General features: G+C 40.5%; 1 protein-coding gene across 1 annotated transcript in view; it reads right to left on the reverse strand.

Annotated features, from left to right (window-relative positions):
• The window catches only part of ppp2r3a (protein phosphatase 2, regulatory subunit B'', alpha), a 67,370-nt gene extending 61,328 nt beyond the window's left edge, over nucleotides 1-6,042 (reverse strand). Inside the window, exon 1 of the mRNA XM_015032967.1 lies at nucleotides 5,770-6,042. The gene's annotated coding sequence lies outside the window, so the exon portion shown is untranslated. The remainder of the gene's footprint in view (nucleotides 1-5,769) is intronic.
• Between the last annotated feature and the right edge of the window lie 1,544 nt (nucleotides 6,043-7,586).

The raw sequence follows: 7,586 nt of genomic DNA on the forward strand, positions 1-7,586 counted from the left end.
TGGAAACAACAACAAAATTATTCTTGGTTGTACTGAAAAGTCTGTTAAAATCTGATCTGTCTACGTCATAGTGAATTTTCCATTTCTTCCATGAATTGTTGCAAATTTTGATATATACCTCACAGAATATATATCTAGTGTGCAATTTGTGACTCCAGACCCAACCTCCATTCTCCATCCATCTGCACTGAAAAACCAGAGCCACAATGGTTACTGCCAGAGCTTCCAATCGAATATTTGCCAGAGGCATTTATACTGCCCCTTTCCACCTATGCTTGAAAAAGACGAAACCCAACTTAAAACCGGCTATAAATGGATGGCTTCACACACAAACACACAAGCACTGACAAACTAAGAGCTCGAAGTCACAAGCACGTGTGAAAAGACGCACATACTTGAGCAAATGCAAAGAAACCGTGGCTCAGATTTATACAGCTCTGTAATGGAGTCCCACTCTGATGCCCAGCCACCCACCAATCCACCCACAGACAATCTTGTCATGCAGAGAAGCAAGAAGAAGACTAAAATAAAAATAATCTTTTTCACCGGAGCAGTTCTTGTAAGTCAAACAAAGCAGATACGAACAGAAATCCTCAGTAAATATAAAGCCAGGTCTGCCACCGATCAATTAAGAAGGAGTACATTCAAAGTGCATAAAATTAAAAGTGTAAATCTGCTACTTTTTCCCCTGTGGGTTGTGGTTCTTGGATAAGTTGCCACACAGTGTAAGATTTCACGCCCTGAGGTAGCTTGACATCATGTTTCACTTCAGCAAAGCATGGATTTGCCAATCTGCGATGGGAAGCAAAACAGATTTCTCGCTTTTTCGCGCATTCATATTCCCACTGTGTGTGTATGGTGTTGACACACACGCGCATTCGAACTGATGAAATGGTCCAAAAACACCACAGAGAGACGTTATCTAATATTCACTGTCTTTTAAATGTCCCTCCTTTAGGTCAGCATGTAAAAATTTGGCTCCGAAGGCATAATAAATAAACCCTAAACAGCGCTATGCCAAAGTATTTTGTTTCCGAAATTCTTCTGTTCTTTTCCTGCTTGTCACACTGAAAGGTTTCAGGTCATCAAAGAAAATGCAGGGTTCAAACGATGAAGCTGCACAAAAGTGCAGACAACAACTTGGGATGGTGGTGGAACGCATATTTAATGAAGGGGGCGGAGGGGGGAGTACAAAGCTGACGACACAACCTGGAAACGGGACACGCAAACAAACTTCTGGAGAGCCCAAGAGAGGAGTGGAGGAATAAATGGAGGAAAAAATGAGGATTAATGGAATCTGAAGAGCTTTAATGCTGAAGTGGTGGAAGTGACAAAGCAACCAGAAGAGCTGATCACTGATGAGTGGATGCTGCCGGGAAAGGGAGCATCCAGAGGTAAAATTGGTAAATGAGAAACAGCTGGGAAGGGGAGCAGAATAGCAGGCTAAGGGTAAGGTGACGAATCAACAAAGCAAAGAGAAAGAAAAGGAGGGAAAAAACTAGGACCTGATATAAAACAGAACAGAAAGAAACCCTAATCTTAAAAAAATAAATAAATCTGAAGCACAAACAGTGAACACAGATGAACTAACACATGAGATAAACTTAAAAAAAGAAGCCAAAAAATAATAATATAATGGTCTGGGGAGGTTATTTTGCTGCTTCAGGACCTTGACAAAGTCCTGCAATTAATAGAAACCATGAATTCTGTCCAACCATCACTTTATTACATTACCTAGGTATGATACAGCAGGACAATAATCTGAAGGACAGTGGCCCAGTCAAACTCCTTTCTTGAATCCAATTAAGATGCTAGGGGTGACCTTAAACAAGTTGGAGATCCTCGTAAACTTTCCACTGTGGCTGAATTAACACATTTCCTTTGTCTTTTATTACAGAAACCTAACAGCATTTGTTGCCACTTAAGAATCGCCCAACAAGCAATGACATTTTTACACTAGGTCAGCGTAAATCATTATTTTTGTCTGATAATTTAAACATGTTTGAAGATCTGAAACATTGAGTGCGGGAAAAAAAAAAGCAGAAGAAATCTGTACAAAGCAGCACTTTTTCACAACACTGTACATGCATGTACATGCATCGAACGCATATGTTTTGCACACTGGCACTTAATAAGAGAACATGTTTTCACGAGCACAAATCAGTACATCAATCTTGAAACCATGTCAACACAAGTTGAAAAGAAGGCTCTATACATTCAAAGACCTTTCACAATCAACAACCAAACAGCTTAAAGTTTGGTTTTTTTTTATGTTGCATTTGGGTTACTGTCTCTGCACCGTATTTGTTTTGTTTTGTTCAGCGGTTCTGAATGCTGCATTCAAACCATACCAATGGGTCAGTAGGTTCCTGCTGCGCCTGCTTGAAAAACTTGAAATCCTCACATTGATGCATCACCTAGGAAACGGAACAAAAACGCTCTCCGGTAGCGTAACATATATTTGCAGATCAGGATTTGTGCCTTTTAACAGATTTGCTTTGCATCTTGTTTACTTATTTGCTCAACTAAAAGAATCAAGGATTTAGGCATGAATAGCAGTAAGGTTACTTCCAGCAAATTCTCAATGGAAGCAACAAGTAGCCTCTGCACTTGTTGACAGTCCAGAGGGCAATAAGGGCAATAAAGCTGAATAAAATCAAAGATCGGAAAATGGCCACATAGCTGGAAAATGGTTCATCTCTGCATCCCAATGTAGTACATAGAAGGATGTAACTTCACGTTCTGAATCATAATTGGCATTTCCAGTAAACTACTGCCTCAACAGGCAGAAGTGGGTACTGCAATAACTAAATTACCATGTTGGGCTGGGTTTGTTAACAAAATGGCTCAAGGATTTGGTATTTATTAAGATGCAAGTCTTGGGAGGAGACTTGAAATTGGATGTGTTCTTTTTATGAGAACATTTGTTGTCACACAAAAATTAAATTAAGTTACGTTTTTGTACTTTGCTAATTTGTAAATCAAATTTTAAACCACTAGAAAGTGGTTTAAAGAAGGTAAGAAGGATTTTTTAAAAAGCTAGCTGTTGGGGCTTAAACGTGTTTTTTATTGTTTGTTTTTTTGCCATTGCAATAACAAAATGCTATTTTTTTTTTGTTTCCTTCGTGAAATCCAAACAAACGGCTGTTAAGACAAAGATATGTCATTGCAATTACTCTGTTGCTTCCTATTTTTATTCAGGAATAACACCACTAAATCAGAGATAGACAGTACATCTAACTTTTTATTTATATACATAAACCACACATTTACTCCTTGTATATCCCTGCTTTTTTTAAATTTTTTTATAGATATTTCACATGACGCTTTCTTCCACAACCACTGCAAGCTGCACATTCTTTCAAAGTGCAAGTTGTAATTTCCTGCAAGAAGCAACAACCTGTGGGGTCTTTCAGGAAGACAGTCACTAACCTAACCTAACTATGCATCATGTCAACAATAAGGCAAAAACAATCACAAGAATATCTGTGAGTATCCATGTCAGATGAAAGAAGACATCTAATGTGACACACAGCCTCACACATACACACAGAGGCTTCCAGATTCCTCAGAGTTCATGAAGAACACTCTTTGTGGCCCTGCAAACGTCAGTGTGTCCAAATAGGCTCAAGTTTCAGCAGGCGAGTTCTTCTAATTCCTTCTCTTTCAGTCACTGACACACACACACACACACACACACACACACACACACACACACACACACACACACACACACTTAAGCATCTATCATCTTGACAAAAATACACTGGACCTGCCGGGGAGTAACAATAAAGCTCCGGTGAATTGTCTCTGTCTTCTGACCCACTTCCCTTCAACAAGAATAGAGTCCACTCGTCAAATATTTGTTAATACTAAATTGCCTTGTCAGGAGTGGTGGTTGGACGCACGTTGCAGACTGTGAACATAACAGAATTTTCTGACAATAAAAAGGCTGAAAAAAATTTATTTAACAATTGGTCACATAATAAAAAACATTCTCTTCAGGTTTAGCCATTTAGTTTTTGAATCAGCGCTGATGAATAGATAAAATTGGTCCATAAAAACGAGCCAGACTGCTGAGATGGGTGGACGTGGAGGGAATGGAATCAAAGTTTGAAAAAGGACTGCAGGTCTCTCTCAGTGCGTGCGTGCGTGCGTGCGTGCGTGCGTGCGTGCGTGCGTGCGTGCGTGCGTGCGTGCGTCACATCTATTCTAGGAGAATTCCAGAGGGGAGACCCTGTGACTGACCCCCACCTTCCAGGACCTGGCAGGATATCGCCAAACAGCAGGCGCACTTACACATGTGTGTGCACATACACAAACGCTCACCTTATAGGAGGGCTGAAGGACACATTGGAGCCAAATGAGTTGCATTACAGCACTGCAAGCACAGCATTATTCAAAACAGTAGAACATTTTCTGATTTCTACTTGGCTTCTGAATATTTATATTTGTCTCTGGTAAAGCTGTTTTTAAAATCCGTTAAGCTCAAACACTGCTGCAAAACTTAAAAATTTATTTATTAATGCAACCACAGAGCTTTTGAAATCTATTCTGATTTCTAAATAAACAACCAAAATACTAAATTAACATATTACATTTTGATATTCACACTGAGAGGCCTGTCTGTTAAGCATGCAGCTGCTGGCTAGCTAGCCAACAACATAGCCACCTAGTTACACCTGTGTGGAAAGAAAAGAACAACAAAAAGGGATAATATTCTCCAAAATTAGAGTTTGCAGCTGGGAATGACTTCACACCTGAGAGGGGAGCATTGTAAATGCAAGTCAGAAAACAGTGCGGTTTGCTAACTGCTATGATGGCTAACTGTTGTTAGCAATGCAAGCTGATAAATAGCATATTTCTCTTACTTCTCTAATTTAAAACAATGGCAACATGTTTACTGCGCTAAGCGTGTATGCTTTAAAGAGATAAACCATCAGAAGTGCAAACAAATAGTTAATATTGGCCACATTCACCACATTTTCGGATTGAAATTCCAACTTCTTAGGGCGTTTTTGAGAAAAAGAGATTGTACTGAGATGTGAATCATTTTCCTCAGCTATCCCACCATGATAATCTCATACCAGCCCAAGCCTACTTTCATGTATAACTGTAGTAGGCTTGTGTCAGCCAGCTGATCAGCAGTGTGCAGGGAGAAGTGAAGCAGGGTTAGCCCTGTAAAACTCAATGGAGAAAACTCCAGTTCACACTAACACTGTCTCTGGCAATGCATGAAAAGGACTTTAAACTGCAGGAAGTAGCATGATACAATATCTGTGGTTATAAAACCACAAATTTGTTTTTTGTTTGTTTTTTTTTTTTGTTTTTTTTAACTTAGCGATTAATACCGGCAACTGACTCGTGCTCACTGACAACCGATTTTCTGGACATCTACTGAAAAAAATAATGCAAAAACTGCATCTAAGCGGATTTGTCTTTCCAAAATGAAGTTAGTTTGCCTCTTAAGCTTTGAGCACACTGACTAGAACTACACCACTTGTTGTTAGAGCCCTTCAGGTGCCTCACTACAGGAGTCTTGGCGTAAGAAATCCCAACTTCCTTTCACACAACTGGAGGTTCCCCACTGATGTGAGGAGGGCACGAGCGCCCGCGATATGTGCACATATCGCTCAGCGCGCGAGGACCCAAACGTTTAAAAAAATAAATAAAAATCACACATAAAGCCCAACTGATGTTCCTAAAGGGCACAACACAGCGAGGGAAGCAAGCAAGTTTCCTTAAACAGAGAGCAGAGAAAGCACTCACTCTGACACCATCGTCTTATCTTCCTTCTCCGCGGCTCATTCCTCCTTCAGCCGATTCCCCCAAAAACTCTTGTCACGACGAAGCTCCGCGCTGCCCGCAGAATCAAACCAGCTGCGGCTCGGCAGCCGAGAGAGACTAGACGGAGCAGAGGTTTGCTCCAACACGCAGGAGCTCCGTGTGTGTACGCGTCTCTGTGCGTGTGTGTGTGTGTGTGTGTATGTGTGACAGCTTATGGAGAGAATGAGCAGCGAGAGGAGAACCGGGGAACTTAGGGGGGAGTTCCCGTCAACAGACCGCCGGGGCGGGGGCTCCAAGAGACTGACGGCCCGGTCGGTTTTTTTTTTTTTTTTACGTTTACAAATAATTTGTGATGCTCTAACTGCTACATTCACACTGTAGCTGAATAAAACATGCGATAGATAGATAGATAGATAGATAGATAGATAGATAGATAGATAGATAGATAGATAGATAGATAGATAGATAGATAGATAGAACTACAATTTGTTGTGTTTTCAATATACATATGCAAAGATACTTCACACACAATCCTATTAATGATTTTTTTAAAGTCCCTTAAGAAACTGCAAAAAAATGTCCCAAACCTTAATTATGGGCTGAACTGTACAAATATTGTCGAAAAACACACTTTTTTCTCATATCTGCCATCGTGCAACACAAATCGACTGGACTGTTAGCTCAGAACGGTTAAAAATTCAAACTAACCCCTTCCAAACTTTCCAGATTATGTTTTATCAGGATTCAAGGGAAGAAAAACAACAATTTCAAAAGGAGGCCAACTATTTACTATAAGAACAAAACTTTCCGAGAGAATAATACCAGAAGTCTTCTGATGGCTTCTGAAGCATGTTTATCCAAATATCAGTTTAAAGTACTCAAAGCGATTAAAATGTGCTTTCTTACCTGAACCGTTGAATGTAAAACTAAGTATTTTTGTCCAAATGGCAGCGTGTAGCACTAATTATATCTGCAGAAACAACGTCCTCAGCAGGGCAAGGTTTTGGCAGAAATAACACTCTGGATCATTATTGTCACACCTTTTAATCTAATCGTACTTTTGTAATTAGATTGAAAGTGTCAGACTGCTAAAGCGCATCTGAAGCAGCATGTAGACAGCTTTCCACCAAATCAGCAGCAAACATCTTCTTATTACAGGGCATGAACTGTAATGAGTGGTTTCTATGCTATGAATAATTTGGGTGAAGCTGTAGCCTACGAGGACGTAGTCATTACCGAATAACAATCTAACAGATTTGCTTTGAGTGAGATTCATGGCTGAGGTTTTTGTGACAGGCCAGCAAATTGAAATACGCCGTTCGCTCAAGGAATCGGATGTAGCTACGCTGCACAATTAATTGGGGAGGATTGCAATACTGGTGTGCTTAAAACTGGTGTTTCTATGGAGACCAGGTGGTCAGCTTCTCCACTGACTACAGATTCTGACGGCAGGCTGGTTTTCACTGTTAATCTAGACAAGAAAAAGCATTTGTTGTCAAAAATTGGGCTAAGAGTGACACGTCAACCAAGGCATCCAGTCAAGAATCCTCCTCTATGACATGCTTTCATTTATTTATTTATTTTAGGGATCCTCTGTTTTGCTGACAGACAGTGACAGAAATACTTGCGATCTGACCCTTCTCTGACTCGTCATGTGTGTCTCTATTCTGCATTGCCCATCCACGTCTCCAATCTCTGTTTGAAGAGACAGTGAGGCTGCAGGCTCCACTCGACCGTAACATACCCAGTTTTAGCCGGTGACCTGGGAGGAGGAGGAGAAAGAGGAGGAGGAGGAGGAG

This window comes from Poecilia latipinna, unplaced genomic scaffold, assembly GCF_001443285.1.
Source record: "Poecilia latipinna isolate Pla-1442-1.1 unplaced genomic scaffold, P_latipinna-1.0 Scaffold255, whole genome shotgun sequence".
NCBI lineage: Eukaryota > Metazoa > Chordata > Actinopteri > Cyprinodontiformes > Poeciliidae > Poecilia > Poecilia latipinna.